The 21,958-nt window shown below is 51.6% G+C and overlaps 1 protein-coding gene across 2 annotated transcripts in view; it reads right to left on the bottom strand.

Moving 5' to 3' along the window:
- Nucleotides 1–18,161: 18,161 nt before the first annotated feature.
- The window catches only part of LOC142474701 (class I histocompatibility antigen, F10 alpha chain-like), an 86,181-nt gene continuing 82,384 nt past the window's right edge, over nucleotides 18,162–21,958 (bottom strand). For both annotated transcript variants that reach the window (XM_075580887.1, XM_075580886.1), the window contains one exon: nucleotides 18,162–19,903. The gene's annotated coding sequence lies outside the window, so the exon portion shown is untranslated. The remainder of the gene's footprint in view (nucleotides 19,904–21,958) is intronic.

The following is a 21,958-nucleotide window of genomic DNA, read 5'->3' as shown; positions in this document are numbered from 1 at the left end:
GCAAGGTAGGGCAACGGGCACGCAGATGTCCCATCTTCCCACACGCGTAGCACTGCATTTGGCTGAGGTAATTCTCGCTCCTCCCGGTTGGTGAACTTCGCCCGGTCGGGGGACGAGGTCGGGGCGTCACTGGTGCGCTGGCATCCTCGGGGTCGGGATCCCCCGGTTCGGGCACGTCGGCCTTGGGTTCCACTTTCTTGACTTCCTTACTCGCGGGCTGGGGCTTTTTCCCAGGGGCTAGGTCACATCCTAACAACACCGTCTCGTGCGCTTGGACCCGATCCATTAGGTCGTGAAACGATAAGGCTTGCCCGGGCGTTAGGCAGCTACTGACCCGCACCGACACGGGGTGCAGGGGTAGGAGCCCCCTCAACAACTGAGTGGTGCACAGTCCATTGGCTTCCATTCTTTGCAACACGCCCTTCCTCACCAGATTCCATAAGTCCAGGTGCAGTCGCCTGAGGAAGTCGGACACCATCTCCCCTTCCTTCTGGGCTAACGCATGGAATTTGGCCATCAACGCATAAGTATCCACCGGAGCCCCATACGCCTTTGTCAGGCAGTAGATGAGATCCGCGGCATCAGCCTCCGGGTTGTCATCTCGGTAGTAGTGCACCATGTGGGACGCGGGGGGCCGTAAGCACTCAACGATGCGCTGTCTTCGGACCGCGTCCGTGCAGGTCCATTCAGGCAGTACCTGTTCTGTATGATCCAACCAGTCCTCCATCCCTACTTCCCCCTGGGGCGTGGGTTTCTCACCGGAGAAGGCCTTTAACTTCCTATATTGGAGCGACTGGGTGGTGTTGTGGAGAGCGGCTGCTATCGCGGGAATAGAGGTGTCTCCCGGTAAGCTATCCCCGACTGCGGGGTAGGTGTCCAGTCTTGATAGGCTAAGTCGGTTGAGGCCAGACCGCAGGCCGGGCGGGGTGGACGAGGATCCCAGGCTCAGGGCTGACGGCCAGCGGGGCTGCAGGCCACGATCAGGGGAGTGATCGGGGCCCCCAGCCGCGGCACCTACAGTGGGTGTATACTCTCTCTGTGGGGTGGAAGTGGCCAAAGGTGCAGGGGTGTCCACTTGGACTATGGGGCAGCGTATCCCCGGGGCCTCGGGCAGCAGCAGTATACGGGGCAAGGCCTCGGGGCATATGTCTTGTTCAGTGGCATACAAGACCCGGCGCCAGGCCTGGTCGCGGTCGTAGAAGTGGTCTTGTACTTGGGCATTGTCTAGGAGCGGGAGCTTTCGGACCTGCTCGGTCACAGTACCTAACGAGATCGTGGCGGGGACGTGGCCCAGCGCGAAAGCACGATTCAAGGGAATCCCGCGCCGCTGGGCCCACTTGCGCACCTCAAGCGCCGAGGGCACCGACATGATGTGGGTTGGTTGCACAATAGAGAAAAAAATGTGGGGGCACCCCAGGTCTAAGATCTCAGCAGCGCCTCCAAATGTAGCCCTTTTTGTGAACCCCTGCACAAAGGAACTACTGATGCTGTGTTTTACCTGTGGCTCCAGGAGCTCTAAGCCTCCGCTGTTGGGGAGCCTGGGGTCTTACCCTCTATTATCATGGTGCAGCGCCTCCACTTACCCAGGATCCCCATGGTAGAGGATCTACCCTGAGTAAGAAACATACAACTGTATTGTGCAACAAGCAACCTTTTACTATGGTACTAACTAATACGAAAATGTAACGTACATATAACATGCATATAACTCTTATACTTTATAATCAAGCATTTCACACTGTGGCTCGGCCACACCTTTATAGGGTTAATGTCCTGTATACAGGTGGCTCTGCCACTCTCCCAAGGAGTATGTCCTGCAACTAGCAGTGATATTGAATGATTTACTGGCACACGAGTGCCCCCAATTAGTTAGTGGGAGGCGGGATCAGCGCCTGGTGACCGGTGTAGGTGCACTTGTTGACTAACAATACCTCCCGGTCACTGCGGTGACCACACCACTTCACAAAGGGTCCGTAGTGTTGCTCCAGCCTTGCGCCGACACTCTGCTCTGCTGTGCGGTCTGTTCTCCAGACCAAGATGTCGTCCGCAACTCTTGCACAAGAACCAGCACTAATGGGATGCTTCCCTAAATGCTACGGCCGTCCCTACAAAAGCGGCACCCTACGGTGACAGGGGTTATACTCCTGGGGGCTGGGGGAATGTATCTGTCCTAAGCGGAAGGGTCACTGATCCTCCGCTCTCACACACGAGGTTCCGCCACCTTCCTCCTTCTCCTCTCTCACTCGTGTGTCCACCCACACGCTTCCTGTCTTTGCTCTATCCAGAGTCTCACACCCTATTGGTCCCCAGCCTCAGCTGACTCCTCCACAGTTCACAGTTCAGAGTTCAACCCCCAAAGTCCCGCCGGATTGGTTGCCGTTCGCGCGCTTTCCTCGCGCATGCGCAGCCTTACTATTCACACAATGACCCCACTGGCAAAAGAACAGTATGGCACTTCCTACATTTGTAACAGCGCGGAACCCACACATTTATGTACATCCTTACAATTATATAATGCGACATGCTGTGGCGACGTCATGGTGACGTAGCGTAGCGCCATGACGTCCCGTTGTCATGGCAACGCGGTGTCATGTGACGCCGCGCAGCCATGTTCACTGCAGTTGGAAGGGGTGTTCCAGCAGGGTGCCAGGAGGCGCCGCTACACCACGTCGCACCGAGTAATTTTCTCCGGGTTGGCTTCAGTAGAAGGTGGCCGTCCTGACCGGGACTGGCCCAGTACCTATAGTGCTCCTGGCTGTATTTCTTCACCCGTTTCCCCTGACAACCCCAGCTGATTTTACACCGTCTTTTTGTCTTTAGGTAAAAGAGGGTGACATGGACAGAGGGGAAGGAAGACACAGTAGGGGTGGATTTGGGCAAAGTGTGAACAGACCTATTTTCCTTGAGAAAGGTGAGCAGGAGCAATAGAGGGTGTGGGTGGAAGTACGTAGCGGGTTGGTGGGAATATTACCATTGGCATACTGCACCATAGAATTGTTTGTGTTTTGTCACATATTCCACGTATGCACGGCAGGAGCCACATATTCCACGTGTGCACGGCAGGAGCCACATATTCCACGTGTGCATGGCAGGAGCCACATATTCCACGTGTGCACGGCAGGAGACACATATTCCACGTGTGCACGACAGGAGCCACATATTCCACGTGTGCACGGCAGGAGCCACATATTCCACGTGTGCACGGCAGGAGCCACATATTCCACGTGTGCACGGCAGGAGCCACATATTCCACATGTGCACGGCAGGAGCCACATATTCCACGTGTGCACGGCAGGAGCCACATATTCCACGTGTGCACGGCAGGAGCCACATATTCCACGTGTGCACGGCAGGAGCCACATATTCCACGTGTGCACGGCAGGAGCCACATATTCCACGTGTGCACGGCAGGAGCCACATATTCCACGTGTGCACGGCAGGAGCCACATATTCCACGTGTGCACGGCAGGAGCCACATATTCCACCATCTGATTTTCCTTGATCTAAGAGGTCATTATTGGGACATCATTTCTCATACCTTGGACTTTCCATTTATCAATTTGGACTTGTAAGGCGCCGGTTTTCTATCTTTCTTGTGTACCTGTCATCTGATTGTACAAATCAGTATTTACCAGGCGGCCTAGTTTTACCCAATAGGGGTTCTTGTATTATTAATCATATTATTTGTATTTTTAGCGCTGATTTTACACTGTCTTTTTTTCTTTAGGTAAAAGGGTGAAATGGACAGAGGGGAAGGAAGACACAGTAGGAGTGGATTTGGAGAAAGGATTGTGAACAGACCTATTTTCATTGAGCAAGGTGAGCAGGAGCAATAGAGGGTGTGGATGGAAGTACGTAGCGGGTTGGTGGGAACAGCCAGATCTCTTTAGATATTCAGGGGGATTTTGCATGGGGTCTCTTACTGTGCTGTAAGATGGGTGGGTAAGCAGAACTGGAAGGTGGGGAAACGTTAGTTTGCATTGTTAGAGGGATTCCCTATTGATGAAATGTTTTGAATGTTGCTAATTTTAGGTCACGAGTTCACAATGGACCCAGATGTGCTGCAGAGGGAGAGAAATTGGATTGTAAGTGGTAATGTTTATCTAGGCTTATTTGTCACATTGGTCAGCTTTCTACGGTATGAGCTGTGTGTGCGCAGAACTGTTTATGTCCTTGAGTACAGAGAGGGTGTGTGTGTGTGTATGTTTGTGTGTGTGTGTGTGTGTGTGTGTCTGTCTGTGTGTGTGTGTGTGTTATGGAACAAGAGCCACATTTCTGACTCACCCCCCTCTCTCCTTTGCAGTTTCTGCCTGTCAGAGTTTATTCCCAGCTGCATGGAGTCTGCAGACACATACTGTGCCTGCGTGGCTTGCAACAATGTTGCACTCCTTGCCTGCGAGCATGACATCAGTGAGCTGCTACAGCAGTCTCTGAGATCCTCACCAGAATGGGCTAGTCTGCCCCCCCTCCTGTTTGTTCAGACATGGTCTGCCCCTAGACTATTCCTTTGCCCACACCGCACCTCACTTCCTCTTTTCAACCCTGGAGACAGTGAGTAAAGAACCTTTCTCTGTTTATCCCCCTTGGTGAGGCCATCTCTTTTTACCGGTTCCTAACTAATAATCACCTATACACACCATCCACAAGCATCTGTACCCTGCTACCTTTTCCCAATAAAGTGGAGGAAATATTACAGGACTTGGAGTGATTTAAAAGGGAACTGTGTTAATGCTATCGGGAGCCATTCATACCAACGTGCCCTGGCTTCAGAATAGTAAAAAGAGGACCGTGTGCCTTGGGAAATACACACAGAGGAGCTGCTACCCACAGCCTTTATGCTAAAGATACAAGCGAGCAGCTTACGTAGCAAATAAATAAACAGCAGTCTCTCACCACATTGCACAAGCACGTTGCTACACAGAGCCACAAGCCTCAACACAGCAAACTACCACAGCTTTATGCAAAGACAGTGAGCAGCCTTACTTTGCTAATACTACACAAAGGAATCACACAGCAGCTACTACTCAAAGACTTTATGCTATAAAGAATAGTCTCTGCACCCCAGGACAAGCAGCAGCTTCACTCCGCCAGACAGGGCAGCAAGCTTTATACAGCAAACTGCACACAGCCTTGCAACTAACAGTGCTTCTCTCACAATACCTAATTGCCTTTTTCTCTGTCTGAGTCCACCCGCTGCTCAGCCCCACAGTGAGGAGCCAACGGACATCTGTAAGTACAGCTACCCCAACGCTGCACGCTGCAGGACACCGCTCGGCATCATCTGAGACAGACGCCCTTCGCTGACAAGGTAAAAGACCGCACGCCACACGCACTGACAAAGGCCTACACACACCTACAGCATGGCAGAACTCAGAGCCTCACCAGACATCACGCAGGAAAGCGATCTCTCAGACAGAGACCGCTGCACATCTGCAACAGGCGCAGGCAGGCGCAAGGCCTAAACGGACAGTCACACTAACACAAAAGGCCCGCGAAAAATATGAGAATGACATTGAAGCACACCGCGAAAGGTTAGAGAAGGCCTGGGAGGACACTGGTCGTGAAATATGTAACGTTGCAAGCACTAGTGATCAGGAGAAACAAATTAGGCGAGCTATAGCCCAATTGAGGTCAAGTCACAAACGTTACCAAATGCTGTCACAAACATATCTCGCCTACCTAAAAAGAATTAACACAGAGGAAAGCCTCAGCGAACGCGACCAGCAGGAGGCAACTGACCTGGAGCGTGACGGCTTCGTGCAGACCACTATTACTGAGGCCGAAGACCAGAGAAAAGACCTTTTGCTGGAAACTGCATCGCAGCGCTCAAGCATATCCAGACACTCATCAAGGTCAGCAAGATCAGTGCAATCTCACGCGTCTAGCGCAAGCGCGAGCGCTACCAAGGCGCGAGCCACAGCAGAGGCCGCACGTGCCAGGGCCGAATATGGTCGGAGAGAGGCAGCCGTAAGGGCAGAAAGAGCGCGCATAGAAGAGGAGGAGCAGAATGCCGCCGCCGCTGCCACTGCCGCCGCTGCCAATGCCGCTGCAAATGCCGCCGCTGCCGCGGCGCGTAAAAAGGCCGAATTGGACGCGGATCTAGAGGCACTTAATCAAGAGAAGGAAGCCGCCGCCGCCATAGCTCAAGCCGAAGTCCTAGAAGCAGCTGCGAGACAGGACGGCGGGGAGCTACCGTACAGACGGATAGCTTCAGAGGATCCAGCCCAACGCACCGAAGACTACGTAAGGAGCCTCTTCAGTGTAAACACCAGCGCACCATCTCAACACGGAGGGAGCGACACCACAGACAACGAAGACTCGCTAGGACCACGAGGAGAAGACGCTGCTCTGTCAATGGCATACGCTGCCTGGGATAGCCACAGCCGCAACAGTGATCCACACGCCAGAGCGCACACGGATGCACCACAACAGGCTCGTAATCCAGGTACACCCACGCGGGAGAAAACAGCCCCTCACACTGGCCAGCAGCCATCACGCGTCCACGCCAAGGAAGAGGCGACCGCACAGACCGTCCCAGCAACTACCTCAGAACGGGGCAAACGCGCCGACGTCTCAGGTCTGACAGACATAGCCAAGTACATGATCCGGCGCGACTTGGTGCACGCAGGACTCATCAGCTTCGACGACCGCCCTGAGAACTACAGGACGTGGAAGTTCACGTTCAAAGACGCAATCGACAGCTTGGACTTCTCAGCAAGGGAAGAGCTCAACCTGTTAGTTAAGTTCTTGGGGAACGTATCCAGGGAGCAAGCGCAGAGACTTCGGACGGCAAACGCACATCAACCCCAAGTAGGTCTGGACCTAGTGTGGGAAAGGCTAGAAGAGACCTATGGCAGCCCTGAAGCAGTCGAGGATTCACTCTTCAAAAGAATCGAGAGCTTCCCCAAGATCACGAGTAAAGACTACTCGAAGTTACGAGATCTTGGAGACCTGCTGCAAGAACTGGAGTTCGCAAGGAAAGACCATTCCTTAATAGGTCTCAACTCCCTAGATTCAGCCCATGGAGTGAGACCCATCCTGGAGAAGCTACCCTTCAACCTCCAAGAAAGGTGGCTTTCACAAGGTTCCAAATACAAAAGGGAGAAGCAGGTTGTCTTCCCCCCATTCTCATTCTTCGTGAGCTTCATCTGCGAAGCGGCAAAGACAAGAAACGACCCCAGCTTCATCTTAGGGGCGCAAACCACATCCAGCGCCAGCCACCCGAGGAACGAAAGGTCAACAGCAAGGTACAAGGACTCCAGAACACCCATCTCGGTCCACAGGACGGACGTGCCCCCTACGACCCACGCGAGTCCCAGCCAGACGGCCGACAGGGACAAAAAACCAAGGGACCTTAACAAAGAATGCCCTATCCACAAAAAGCCGCATCCACTTAACAAGTGCTTCGGATTCAGGATGAAACCCATAGAGGAGCGAAAGAACCTACTCAGGGAATGGGGAGCCTGTTTCAAATGTTGTGCTTCCACAACTCATTTATTCAAGGACTGCAAAGAAGCTATGAAATGCACAGAGTGCGATAGCGACAGGCACATAGCCGCTCTACACCCGGAAGCTATGAAGCCCAAAGCAAGCAAAGCCCCTAACCCTCCGACAAAGCAGGGCGGGGAGGAAGAAGTGGGAGACACACCCCCCCCGACGTCAGTAGCATCCAAATGCACAGAAGTATGCGGAGAAGGAGACGACGGTAGATCTTGCTCTAAAATATGTCTGGTAGCAGTGCACCCAGAGGGACAACCCCAAAGAGCCAAACGGATGTATGCAATCATCGACGACCAGAGCAACCGATCGCTGGTCAGGTCAGAATTCTTCGATATGTTCGGCATACAAGACAGTACTTCTCCTTACACTCTCAGAACGTGCGCAGGGCGAATGGAGACTACAGGGAGAAGAGTGAATGGCTACACCATATGCTCAATAGACGGCAAAGTGAGCATGCCCCTTCCCACACTCATCGAGTGCAATCACATGGCGGAAGATAGGACTGAGATCCCCACGCCAGACGTGGCGCGACACCATCCCCATCTAAAAACCATTGCCGATCATATCCCACCACTAGACGAAGATGCCCAGATCCTGCTGCTACTTGGCAGAGACATCATGAGAGCACACAAGATCCGCGAACAGCGAAATGGGGACCACAACGGCCCAAGCGCCCAAAGGCTCGATCTAGGATGGGTGGTAGTTGGAGAAGTATGCATAGACAGGATACGAGGACCCGACAACGTAGGCGCCCTACAGACGAACTTGTTGGAGAACGGTCGTATATCCCACTTCAAACCTTGTCCGAACCACTTTCAGGTCCACGAGAAGCTCGAGACCAAAAGGAACTACGGAGACGCGCCTGTGGCAAGAAAATATCCCAATGACCTAGGGAGTACAGTGTTCCAGACAACAAAGGACGACGACAAACAGGCGCCATCAATGGAAGACAAAGAATTCTTGAGGTTAATGGATAAGGAGCTCTTCAAGGACGAATTGGGCAGTTGGGTGGCCCCACTACCTTTCCGCTCGCCAAGAAGACGCCTCCCAAACAACAGAGACCATGCTATGTCTAGGCTCGCTTCGCTCCGCCGTAACCTACAAAGGAAACCGGAGACCAAGGAACACTTTGTGGCCTTCATGCAAAAAATCTTCCACAGTGGCCATGCAGAGTCGGCGCCCCCAATGAAAGAAGGCGAAGAATGCTGGTACCTCCCGTCGTTTGGCGTCTACCACCCCCAGAAACCTGGCCAAATCCGAGTGGTATTCGACTCCAGCGCTCAGCATCAGGGAGTCTCCCTAAACGATGTTCTCCTCACCGGGCCGGATCTGACGAACAGTCTTCTGGGAGTGCTGATCCGCTTCCGCAAGGAACCTATCGCCGTAACCGCAGACATTCAACAGATGTTCCACTGCTTCCTTGTGCGAGAAGATAACCGTAACTACCTAAGATTCCTGTGGTACCAAGATGACGACGTAGAAAAAGAAATCACGGAGTACCGCATGAAAGTACATGTCTTCGGGAACAGCCCATCACCTGCAGTGGCAGCCTACGGCCTCAGAAGAACGGCCCAAGACGGAGAAGCAGAGTTCGGGAAAGACGCCAGGAGCTTCGTCGAAAGAGACTTCTATGTGGACGACGGATTAAAATCAGTTCCCACCGAAGAATAAGCCGTAGATCTACTCAAGAGGACACAAAAGATGTTAGCGAAGGCCAACCTAAGGTTGCACAAAATAGCTTCCAACAGTGCCACAGTGATGAAGGCGTTTCACGCAGATGATCAAGCACCAGATCTCAAGAATTTGGATCTGGGGACCGACACGCATCCCATACAGCGGAGCCTGGGGATAAGCTGGAATCTTAAAACAGACACCTTTACGTTCCAGGTAGCCATCGAAGAAAAACCCTTCACACGTCGCGGAGTCCTGTCCACCGTTAACAGTCTCTACGACCCGCTAGGATTCGTGGCTCCTGTCACTATACAAGGGAAGTCCCTCCTCAGAGAAATGTCCTTCGAAAAACAGGAATGGGACACCCCACTACCTCCAGAAAAACGGAAAGAGTGGGAAACGTGGAAACACTCCCTGAAGGCCCTCGAGCAACTTCAAATCCCACGCCCCTATTCACCTATATCTCTCACCGCCGCACACAGCAAAGAGCTTTGCGTGTTCTCAGATGCCTCCACCAAAGCTATAGCAGCGGTGGCCTACCTAAAAACCACGGACGTGGATGGAAGTTGCCACATCAGGTTCATCCTTGGCAAAGCTAAGCTGGCGCCACAACCTGACCATACTATACCCAGACTCGAGCTGTGTGGTGCAGTGCTAGCAGTAGAACTGGCGGAGCTTATCGAGAATGAGATGGACAGCAAACCAGATGCCGTCAAACTCTACACAGATAGCAAGGTGGTACTGGGATACATCTACAATAAGAAAAGGAGATTCTACGTATACGTAGCTAACCGCGTAGAAAGAATCAGGAAGTCAACCCAACCAGAACAATGGCACCACGTGCCCACAGAGCAAAATCCCGCTGATCACGCCACCAGATCAGTACCCGCATCTCAACTGCAGAATACGTCGTGGCTCACAGGACCAATGTTTCTTGCGCAGCCTGCGGAAACGCTACCAACCCCAGTTGACGATTTTGAACTCGTGGATCCCGAAAAGGATACGGAGATAAGGCCCCCACAAGTATCCGTGGTACTCACCAATGTATCGCACAAAAACGCATTCGGATCACATCGATTCCAACGCTTCTCAAAGTGGACGGCCCTTCTGCGAACAGTAGCCCATCTCGGGCATATAGCCTCCTCCTTCCGCCAGACACCAGACGGTAAAACTACCGGTTGCCACGGCTGGCACATCTGCAAAGAGCTGCGCACCGTAGAGGAAATTACAAAGGCTAAGGAAACTGTTCTGAGTCATGTTCAAAGGGAAACATATGCGGAAGAGATCAATTGCATTCGCGGAAAGAAGAGTGTTAACAAAAACAGTCCACTTTGGAAGTTGAATCCCTTCATCGACAACGACGGCCTCATGAGAGTAGGAGGCCGCCTCAATAAGTCCCAACTGAGCAGGGAGGAAAGAAATCCTCTTATCATCCCTGGCCGGCATCACATCGCCACTTTGTTGGTGCGCCACTACCACGAACAAGTCATGCATCAGGGACGACACTTCACCGAAGGCGCCATTAGGGCGGCGGGCATTTGGGTCGTTGGCATGAAAAGGTGCGTGGCCAGTAATCTCCACAAATGTGTTAGGTGCCGAATGCTGAGAGGCAAAAGCCAAGACCAAAGGATGGCGGATCTACCTGTCGACAGACTTAACACAGAACCCCCCTTTACCTATGTAGGACTCGATGTATTTGGGCCCTGGATGGTCATCTCATGTAGAACTAGAGGCGGGCTAGCAAACAGCAAACGATGGGCGGTACTCTTCACCTGCATGAGTACACGAGCTATACACATCGAGGTTATAGAATCTATGGATGCTTCAAGCTTCATAAATGCCCTCAGAAGGTTCTTTGCAGTCAGAGGACCAGTTAAACAAATACGCTCCGATTGTGGTACCAATTTCGTTGGAGCATGCAAGGAATTACAAATAAACACTAAGGACAATAGAGACAATAGTATCCAAAGATACCTGCGCGACCAAGAGTGCCGTGGACTTTTAAGAGACATTGTGGTGCGTCAAGCTAACCAAGAGCTGCGCACCCACCTGGCTTCCCTTACTGGAAGGCCTGGCCAAAGGACTTTGATGCCAGTGGTACCAGCCGGTATCACATTGCTATGGAAATATGGACCTTTGCAGTATATTGTTATGTTGTATGTATTGCACATATGTTCCACATAGCTTGCCATATAGTGGTATCTACAGATACCAGACGGGGAGTGTTATGGAACAAGAGCCACATTTCTGACTCACCCCCCTCTCTCCTTTGCAGTTTCTGCCTGTCAGAGTTTATTCCCAGCTGCATGGAGTCTGCAGACACATACTGTGCCTGCGTGGCTTGCAACAATGTTGCACTCCTTGCCTGCGAGCATGACATCAGTGAGCTGCTACAGCAGTCTCTGAGATCCTCACCAGAATGGGCTAGTCTGCCCCCCCTCCTGTTTGTTCAGACATGGTCTGCCCCTAGACTATTCCTTTGCCCACACCGTACCTCACTTCCTCTTTTCAACCCTGGAGACAGTGAGTAAAGAACCTTTCTCTGTTTATCCCCCTTGATGAGGCCATCTCTTTTTACCGGTTCCTAACTAATAATCACCTATACACACCATCCACAAGCATCTGTACCCTGCTACCTTTTCCCAATAAAGTGGAGGAAATATTACAGGACTTGGAGTGATTTAAAAGGGAACTGTGTTAATGCTATCGGGAGCCATTCATACCAACGTGCCCTGGCTTCAGAATAGTGTGTGTAACTAAATTTGCATCTGTGGAGAGCTGTGTGTATCTGCATGTTCAGAGCTGTGAATGTACAGTATGATAAAACAGCCCCTTGTGTGGGTCACATCTGTATGTATACATGTGCAGAGGTGTATTTGTGTATGAACACACCTGTGTGTGTTATGCAGAGCTGCGTGAGTCTCCATCTGTGTCTGTACACAGAGTCATGCATGTATGCATACTTAGGGCATTGTGTATGTTTGTATGCACTGGGCTGTATGTACATAGCGCTATGTATATGTGTGTATAATATATACTGCACTCTTATCAATCACTTTCCCCTTGCAGCTGGGTTAAGAGAAATATAAAATGGCAGACTCATTGGGCCACATTAAATACAGTATGCAGTAAAGCCTTTTCCTTGGGCTGGAGAACATTTAAGTCCCATTCATTAGAGTTGAGCTCTCTTCTGCGGTACTGGGAAGCAGCTTTACAGCATATTGGTTGCGATTGCTGATCTGTGAGACTGAAATTGCAGTTCAGCTGCATGTGCATCTGTGTATTAAGTGTGGAGTTAGAACAAGGAAGGTGGGAAACAGCTACAGCAGGGAGTGCATACTTTTGGAGCTACGCCCCTGCCTGCACCCCCTCGGTCTTGCGCCCCCCTTACCTTCTTTGGTGGCGTCAAATGACGCTGCTGGGTCACATGGCATGATGTCACGTGACCCCGTGGAGTACGTGGGACGTCACTCCTCATGACACGCGGCATCATTTGACGCCGCATTGCATGGTGACGCGGATATCACAGGCATATACATAGCCGACAAAAACTATAAAATATCCCTTTTCGCGGACGACGTCATTCTGACCTTAGCTGACCCACATATCTCCCTCCCTAACCTGCAGAAACTGCTAGACCAATTTAGTCAGGTCTCAGATTATAAGATAAACACGGACAAATCTGAAGCATTGAATATATCCCTCCCCGAATCCACCCGGAAACTTCTCCAATTAAACTACAAATATAAGTGGAACTCCACCCACATGAAATACTTCGGGATAAAAATTACTAGAATGTACAACTTGCTGTACAAAACTAACTACCCCTCTCTATTTAGCCAAATCAAGAGAGACCTAGAAGCTTGGAACACATACCAGATTTCCTGGTTTAGCAGAATCGTTTCCGCCAAAATGAATATCCTCCCCCGTCTATTGTATTACTTCCAAACGCTCCCAGTTCCAATCCCCCTAGCCGAGTTAAGTAAAATATACAATCGCAAATCCTGCGTTTCATATGGAAACAACGCAAACCTAGAGTCCCGAGGTCAGTGCTCATGGCCGCAAAGACAAGAGGTGGACTGGGGGTGCCTGACGTGATCAAATACTACCACGTGGCCAAACTCAGGCAGGCAGTGGTTTGGAACAACCCTCCGAGCTCGGCCTGCTGGCTGGAAATAGAGTCTCGCCACGCGTCCCCCGTTCCCCTCCCAGTACTACTATGGTTCCCAGAGTACAAGGAAAAACCTCCTCAGAAACTTGAGCTAGGAGCGATGAAATGCACGTGGTCTTTATGGTCCAAAAATAGAGGGAAATACGGCCTAACTTCATCCCCCTCCCAACTCACCCCCATACTTGGGAACCCTGAATTCCCTCCTGGGTGCTAAAAGGGAGAACACCATTCTCCCACCCCCCTCTCTACCCCCCTGCTCCTACCCTCCCTCTCTAACCCCCATTCTCTACCCCCTGCTCCTACCCTCCCTCTCTAACCCCCTGCTCCTCCCCCACTCTCTCTAACCTCCTGCCCTAACCCCCTGCTCCTCCCCCTTCTGTCTAACCCCCCTCTCTAACTAGGGTGACCATTCGTACCGGTTTTACCGGTACAGTCCCGTTTTTTTGAGGCCTGTACCGGTTTAAGTCTGCCCCGGTTTTTGTCCCTGGTCCCGGTATTGCGGGGCAGCGGCGGTGCGGCGGGTAAGTATTTTCTATGTGTGTGTGTGAATGCTGCCGGGGGGACTGAATGCAGGAGAATGCCGGGGGCGGGACTTAGAATGCCGGCCGGCCCGCATGGGATTGGTCGCAGCATGTCATAGGAAGCCGGGGGCGGGGCTTCCGCTTTGTGAAGTGCACACGTGACTGCCTTCCCGCTCCCAGCTTCCCTGTGTGTGGTGAGTGTCCCCTTCTGTCCCGGGTCCCAGCCAGCAATAGGAGGTGGTAGCGGGGGTGCGCCTGCCCTTGCCCGCCGGCGTGCGCGCCTGCCTTTGCCCCCCGGAGCGCGCGCCTGCCTTTGCCCCCCGGCGCGTGCGCCTGCCTTTGCCCCCCCGGCGCGCGCGCCTGCCTTTGCCCCCCGGAGCGCGCGCCTGCCTTTGCCCCCTGGCGCGCTCCCACCTTTGCCCCCCGGTGCTCACTTCCCCCCCGTCCACTTGGTGTGGGAGATAGGCTCGGGGGCGGGCAGTGGTGGCTGCGCGTTGTGCGGGCGGTGCAGGGGCTGGCGGGGTGTATGTGTGTGTGTGTGTGTGTGTGTATCAGCGGGTGTGTGTGTATCAGTGTGTGTGTGTATCAGTGTGTGTGTGGGTGTATCAGTGTGTGTGTATCAGTGGGTGTGTGTGTATCATTGGGTGGGTGTGTGTGTATCAGTGGGTAGGTGTGTATCAGTGGATGTGTGTGTGTATCAGGGGGTGTGTGGGTTTATCAGTGTGTGTGTGTGTGTGTGTGTGTGTATCAGTGGGTGTGTGTGTGGGTGTGTATCAATGGGTGTGTGTGTGTGTGTGTGTGTATCAGGGGGTGTGTGTGTGTGTGTATCAGTGTGTGTGTGTGTGGGTGTGCGGGGGGGGTGGTGTGTACCAGTGGATGTGTGTGTGTATCAGGGGGTGTGTGGGTGTGTATCAGTGGGTGTGTGGGTGTGTATCAGTGGGCGTGTGTGTGTGTGTGTGTGTATCAGTGGGTGTGTGTGTGTGTGTGTATCAGTGGGTGTGCGGGGGGGGTGTATCAGTGGATGTGTGGGTGTGTATCAGTGGGTGTGCGGGGGGGGGTGTATCAGTGGATGTGTGTGTGTATCAGGGGGGGTGTGGGTGTGTATCAGTGGGTGTGTGTGTGTGTATCAGTGGGGGTGTGTGTGTATCAGTGGGTGTGTATCAGTGGGTGTGTATGAGTGGGTGTGTGTGTGTGTGTGTGTATCAGTGGGTGTGTGTGTGTATCAGTGCGTGTGTGGGTGTGTATCAGTGGGTTTGTGTGTGTATCAGTGGGTGTGTGTGTGTGTATCAGTGGGTGTGTGTGTGTGTGTATCAGTGGGTGTGTGTGTATCAGTGTGTGTGTGTGTATCAGTGTGTGTGTGTGTGTGTATCAGTGGGTGTGTGTGTATCTCTGTGTGTGTGTGTATCTGTGTGTGTGGGTGTCTGTATCAGTGGGTGTGTGTGTATCAGTGGGTGTGGGTGTATCAGTGCATGTGTGTGTGTATCAGTGTGTGTGTATCAGTGGGTGTGTGTGTGTGTATCAGTGGGTGTGTGGGTGTGTATCGGTGGATGTGGGTATCAGTGTGTGTGTGTATCAGTGGGTTGGGTGGGTGTGTATCAGTGGGTGGGTGTGTATCAGTGGGTGTCAGTGGTGGGTGTGAGTATGAGTGGGTGGGTGTGAGTATGAGTGGGTGGGTGTGTATCAGTGGGTGTCAGTGGTGGGTGTGGGTGTGAGTATGAGTGGGTGGGTGTGTATCAGTGGGTGTCAGTGGTGGGTGTGAGTATCAGTGGGTGGGTGTGTATCAGTGGGTTGGGTGTGTGTGTGTGTGTGTGTGTGTGTGTATCAGTGGGTGTGTGTCTCCCTCACCCTCCCTGTCTCTCCCTCCCTGTCTCTCCCTCCCTGTCTCTCCCTCTCTGTCTCTCCCCCTCCCTTTCTCTCCCCCTCCCTGTCTCTCCCTCCCGGTCTCTCCCCTCCCTGTCTCTCCCCTCCCTGTCTCTCCCCTCCCTGTCTCTCCCCTCCCTGTCTCTCCCCTCCCTGTCTCTCCCCTCCCTGTCTCTCCCTCCCTCTCTCCCTGTCTCTCCCTCCCTCTCTGTCTCTCCCTCTCCCTCTCTGTCTCTCCCTCCCTGTCTCTCCCTCTCCCTCCCTGTCTCTCCCTCTCCCTCCCTCCCTGCCTCTCCCTCCCTCCCTCCCTCTCCCTCCCTGTCTCTCCCTCTCCCTCCCTCCCTGTCTCTCCCTCTCCCTCCCTCCCTCCCTGTCTCTCCCTCCCTCCCTGTCTCTCCCTCCCTCCCTGTCTCTCCCTCTCCCTCCCTCCCTCCCTGTCTCTCCCCCTCCCTCCCTCCCTGTCTCTCCCCCTCCCTCCCTGCCTGTCTCTCCCTCTCCCTCCCTGTCTCTCCCTCCCTCCCTGTCTCTCCCTCCCTCCCTGTCTCTCCCTCTCCCTCCCTCCCTCTCCCTCCCTCCCGTCTCTCCCTCTCCCTTCCTCCCTGTTTCTCCCTCCCTCCCTATCTCTCCCTCCCTGTCTCCCCCTGTCTCTCTCTCCCCCTGTCTCCCTCTCTCTCTCTCCCCCTGTCTCCCTCTCTCCCCCTGTCTCCCTCTCTCTCTCTCCCCCTGTCTCCCTCTCTCGCCCTGTCTCCCTCTCCCCCTGTCTCTCTCTCCCTCCCTCCCTCCCTGTCTCTCCCTTTCCCTCCCTCCCTTTCTCTCCCTCCCTCTCCCTCCCTCCCTTTCCCTCCCTCCCTCTCCCTTTCCCTCCCTCCCTTTCCCTCCCTCCCTCTCTCCCTTTCCCTCCCTCCCTCTCCCTTTCCCTCCCTCCCTGTCTCTCCCTTTCCCTCTCTCCCTGTCTCCCCCCCGTCTCTCTCTCCCTTTCCCTCCCTCCCTGTCTCTCCCTTTCCCTCTCTCCCTGTCTCCCCCCCGTCTCTCTCTCTCTCCCCCTGTCTCCCTCTCCCCCTTTCTCTCTCTCTCTCCCCCCCCTGTCTCTCTCTCTCTCTCCCCCTGTCTCCCTCTCTCTCTCCCCCTGTCTCCCTCTCTCTCCCCCTGTCTCCCTCTCTCTCTCTCCCCCTGTCTCCCTCTCTCTCTCTCCCCCTGTCTCCCTCTCTCTCTCTCTCTCTCTCTCTCCCTCTCTCCCCCTGTCTCTCTCTCTCTCTCTCCCCCCGTCTCTCTCTCTCTCTCTCTCCCCCTGTCTCCCTCTCTCTCTCCCCCTGTCTCCCTCTCTCCCCGTCTCCCTCCCTCTCTCTCTCTCCCCCTGTCTCCCTCTCTCTCTCTCCCCCTGTCTCCCTCTCTCTCTCCCCCTGTCTCTCTCTCTCTCCCCCTCTCTCTCTCTCTCCCCCTCTCTCTCTCTCTCCCCCTGTCTCCCTCTCTCTCTCTCCCCCTGTCTCCCTCTCTCTCTCTCCCCCTGTCTCCCTCTCTCTCTCTCTCCCCCTGTCTCCCTCTCTCTCTCTCTCCCCCTGTCTCCCTCTCTCTCTCCCCCTGTCTCCCTCTCTCTCTCCCCCTGTCTCCCTCTCTCTCTCTCTCCCCGTCTCCCTCTCTCTCTCTCTCCCCCTGTCTCCCTCTCTCTCTCTCCCCCCGTCTCACTCTCTCTCTCTCTCCCCGTCTCCCTCTCTCTCTCTCTCCCCCTGTCTCCCTCTATCTCTCTCTCCCCCTGTCTCCCTCTCTCTCCCCGTCTCCCTCTCTCTCTCTCTCCCCCTGTCTCCCTCTCTCTCTCTCCCCGTCTCCCTCTCTCTCCCCCTGTCTCCCTCTCTCTCCGTCTCCCTCACCCTCTATGTCTTATCTTAACTGCTGTATACCTACATTGAAGTAAGCTACCCTTCTTTCTTCCAGATCTGACTCAAGTTTCACGCGGGAGACATCGGAAGACAGGTAGGAAACACCTCCCCTCCAGTATAATACCTTGAGGGACTGCGGATCAGGTAAGATCCCAGGCGGGATTGCTGCTTTAGAAATTGTGAAGAGGGGGCGTCCTGACACTGGTTAATGGGTTCAGAATCATTCACATCTGGGTTTTTTTTGTTGTTTTTTTTCGATTAGTGAGGTCATCCGACGCACGCGCACACACGCACGTAACAAGGACTAATGGTAGTAAAGTATAAGTGTACTACAATAAATAAACTGTTATGTAAAAAAAATAAAATGTGTCCCGGTTTTTCATTTTCAAAATCTGGTCACCCTATCTCTAACCCCCTGCTGCCACCCAACTCTCTAACCACCCAGTCCTACCCCCTCTCTCTAAACCCCCCGTTCCTCCCCCCTCCTCCCCCCCAGGAGCGGGGCGCTGAGCTGCACCCACTGTAATATTTAGGCAGCAGAAGCACAAACAGAGAAACCAGACATAGTGACAGGAGACAGTTTATTTGTGTAGGAAGATTGTGTATAAATGTAAAAACAATGAGTCTTTACAGCAGACACAGGCTGACAGTCACATGCTGATTTAATCCCGCACAGGAGAGACCTGGCGTATTAATATAGTTATCTCCACATTGTTCCCATCGCTGTAATAATTATTATTCTGTCCTGTAACTTTCCCCAATGTCCCTGTGGTCCAGCCGCACTTCTCCTGCACAACCACAAGGTGTCACCCAATCCCCACTCACCCTGGGGTATTATCTGCTGCTGCTGCTGCTGGGGCAAACTCAGCAATGTTTTAGGGGTTCCTGTTCTGTAATTAGAGATATTTGAGCTGGTTGGAGATGGGAGGTTATACTCAGTATGGCTTCACATTGCAGCACGTTCAGTTTCAGGTGAGCAGCCCAGATAAGGAGCCCGTCAGACTCGGGATTAAAGTGAGCGAGTGCTGGGAAAGTTAGCGGGTGTGTAACTCACTGCCCTGTGTCACTAATTAGAAACCTCATTACAGAACCCCACAATAATGAGTAAAAACTGATATAAAAGACAGAAAACCCGCCCCCAAATGCCTGATAATGCAGAATATAGTGTAATAGTCGCACATTACACACAATCACACAATACACACACACAGCACGCGACTGCCAGAGGGTTTTACACTGAAACATCGCACAATACATCCTGTTCTGTGTCACTTTACCTGGGGGGTAATGGATGGATAGAGGGGTCTCTCTGATTGCCCCGGGGCAGTGTGAGCCCCAGGACCGTGAGGCTGGAGCCCCCCAGCGCTGGGAGGTCAGAGGATGGGACAGTAAGGGGCTGTTTATCAGGGGAACCTGCATATTAAGGGTTATATGTACACACCCAGCACACAGGACGAGCTCTAGGCAGCCACTGACTCCTGTGCTAAAGGACCGGTCCTCGGACACAATTACTGCTCTGTCTTTCTTATCCCAACAATATTCTCACGGGAAATGTTTTACTGGCAAAACTGCTGCAAATTCCCCGGTCTCTGCAGCGCCCGGTAACTATTAGAGTGTCAGCGACGGGACAAGAGAAGGAGAAAGGGCTGACACTTACACATGTGAGATTATTACACATTTCTCACACGTGGGGTATATAGCATTATTTTGCATTTCTCTACATGAACGACTAATAATCACTAATTTATAACGGTCCCATTTGGCATTCTTGTACTTGTGCAGAAAGCTGAATAAATGACACTAAGAAAATGCTAAATAAACCTTATTCCTTATCCCAGCACCGCAATAACACAAATGAATTCTGCATTAAATGAGCGATCGTGCTTACACTTATTGTGCACGTGTGATACATTTATCTGTGTGACGCTTAGAGCGGTAACACCGAGAAATGACAGAAACAGTATTCTTATCTGTAATGCAAAGCCTGAGATTAAAAAAATAAAATAAAAAAAACAATTTGTGTGTGTGTGCAGTGAAAGTGACGTGTGTGTGTGTGTGCGCAGTGGAAGTGACGTGTGTGTGCGCAGTGGAAGTGAGTGTGTGTGTGCAGTAGAAGTGAGTGTATATGCGAGTGTGTGTGTGTGCAGTAGAAGTGAGTGTGTGTGTGTGTGTGTGTGCGTGTGTGTGTGCGTGTGTGTGCGCACGCAGAAGGAGTGTATATATGTGATTTCTTCCTCTCCCGAGCGCTGCGTGATTTCTCCGCCTCTGTGCTTCTATCTGCGCTGATCTCTGCGCTGTTTGTTTCTCTGGAACATGAGATAAAAACAGGTTTCTCTATAAATAATTCATTCATTTATCCGTCTGCTACAATTAGAAACGTTATTATTATCACACAGTGTATATATAAAATGAGAGATAAAATATATGCAGGGTGTGGGTGTTTAGGGATTACTCAGACTGCCGGATCTGAAATATAAAATGCTCTCTCTCACAGGTATCTGACAGGATTATATTCCCGGCTCTGAAATATAAGCTGCTCTCTCTCACAGGTATCTGACAGGATTATATTCCCGGTTCTGAAATATAAGATGCTCTCTCTCACAGGTATCTGACAGTATTATATTCCCGGATCTGAAATATAAACTGCTCTCTCTCACAGGTATCTGACAGGATTATATTCCCGGATCTGAAATATAAACTGCTCTCTCACAGGTATCTGACAGTATTATATTCCCGGATCTGAAATATAAACTGCTCTCTCTCACAGGTATCTGACAGGATTATATTCCCGGCTCTGAAATATAAGCTGCTCTCTCTCACAGGTATCTGACAGGATTATATTCCCGGCTCTGAAATATAAGCTGCTCTCTCTCACAGGTATCTGACAGGATTATATTCCCGGCTCTGAAATATAAACTGCTCTCTCTCACAGGTATCTGACGGTATTATATTCCCGGATCTGAAATATAAAATGCTCTCTCTCACAGGTATCTGACAGGATTATATTCCCGGATCTGAAATATAAGATGCTCTCTCACAGGTATCTGACAGGATTATATTCCCGGATCTGAAATATAAACTGCTCTCTCTCACAGGTATCTGACAGGATTATATTCCCGGATCTGAAATATAAGATGCTCTCTCTCACAGGTATCTGACAGGATTATATTCCCGGATCTGAAATATAAACTGCTCTCTCTCACAGGTATCTGACAGGATTATATTCCCGGATCTGAAATATAAACTGCTCTCTCTCACAGGTATCTGACAGGATTATATTCCCGGATCTGAAATATAAGCTGCTCTCTCTCACAGGTATCTGACAGTATTATATTCCCGGATCTGAAATATAAACTGCTCTCTCTCACAGGTATCTGACAGGATTATATTCCCGGCTCTGAAATATAAGATGCTCTCTCTCACAGGTATCTGACAGGATTATATTCCCGGCTCTGAAATATAAACTGCTCTCTCTCACAGGTATCTGACAGGATTATATTCCCGGCTCTGAAATATAAACTGCTCTCTCTCACAGGTATCTGACAGGATTATATTCCCGGCTCTGAAATATAAACTGCTCTCTCTCACAGGTATCTGACAGGATTATATTCCCGGCTCTGAAATATAAGATGCTCTCTCTCACAGGTATCTGACAGGATTATATTCCCGGATCTGAAATATAAACTGCTCTCTCTCACAGGTATCTGACAGGATTATATACCCGGATCTGAAATATAAAATGCTCTCTCTCACAGGTATCTGACAGGATTATATTCCCGGATCTGAAATATAAACTGCTCTCTCTCACAGGTATCTGACAGGATTATATTCCCGGCTCTGAAATATAAACTGCTCTCTCTCACAGGTATCTGACAGGATTATATTCCCGGACCTGAAATATAAGATGCTCTCTCTCACAGGTATCTGACAGGATTATATTCCCAGATCTGAAATATAAACTGCTCTCTCACAGGTATCTGACAGGATTATATTCCCGGCTCTGAAATATAAACTGCTCTCTCACAGGTATCTGACAGGATTATATTCCCGGATCTGAAATATAAACTGCTCTCTCTCACAGGTATCTGACAGGATTATATTCCCGGGTCTGAAATATAAACTGCTCTCTCACAGGTATCTGACAGGATTATATTCCCGGATCTGAAATATAAACTGCTCTCTCTCACAGGTATCTGACAGGATTATATTCCCGGCTCTGAAATATAAAATGCTCTCTCTCACAGGTATCTGACAGGATTATATTCCCGGATCTGAAATATAAAATGCTCTCTCTCACAGGTATCTGACAGGATTATATTCCCGGATCTGAAATATAAACTGCTCTCTCTCACAGGTATCTG

The sequence above is a fragment of the Ascaphus truei genome, assembly GCF_040206685.1.
Source record: "Ascaphus truei isolate aAscTru1 chromosome 20 unlocalized genomic scaffold, aAscTru1.hap1 SUPER_20_unloc_1, whole genome shotgun sequence".
Taxonomy (NCBI): domain Eukaryota; kingdom Metazoa; phylum Chordata; class Amphibia; order Anura; family Ascaphidae; genus Ascaphus; species Ascaphus truei.
Note: the sequence above shows the minus strand (reverse complement) of the source record. Positions and strands in the feature narration are given on the sequence as shown.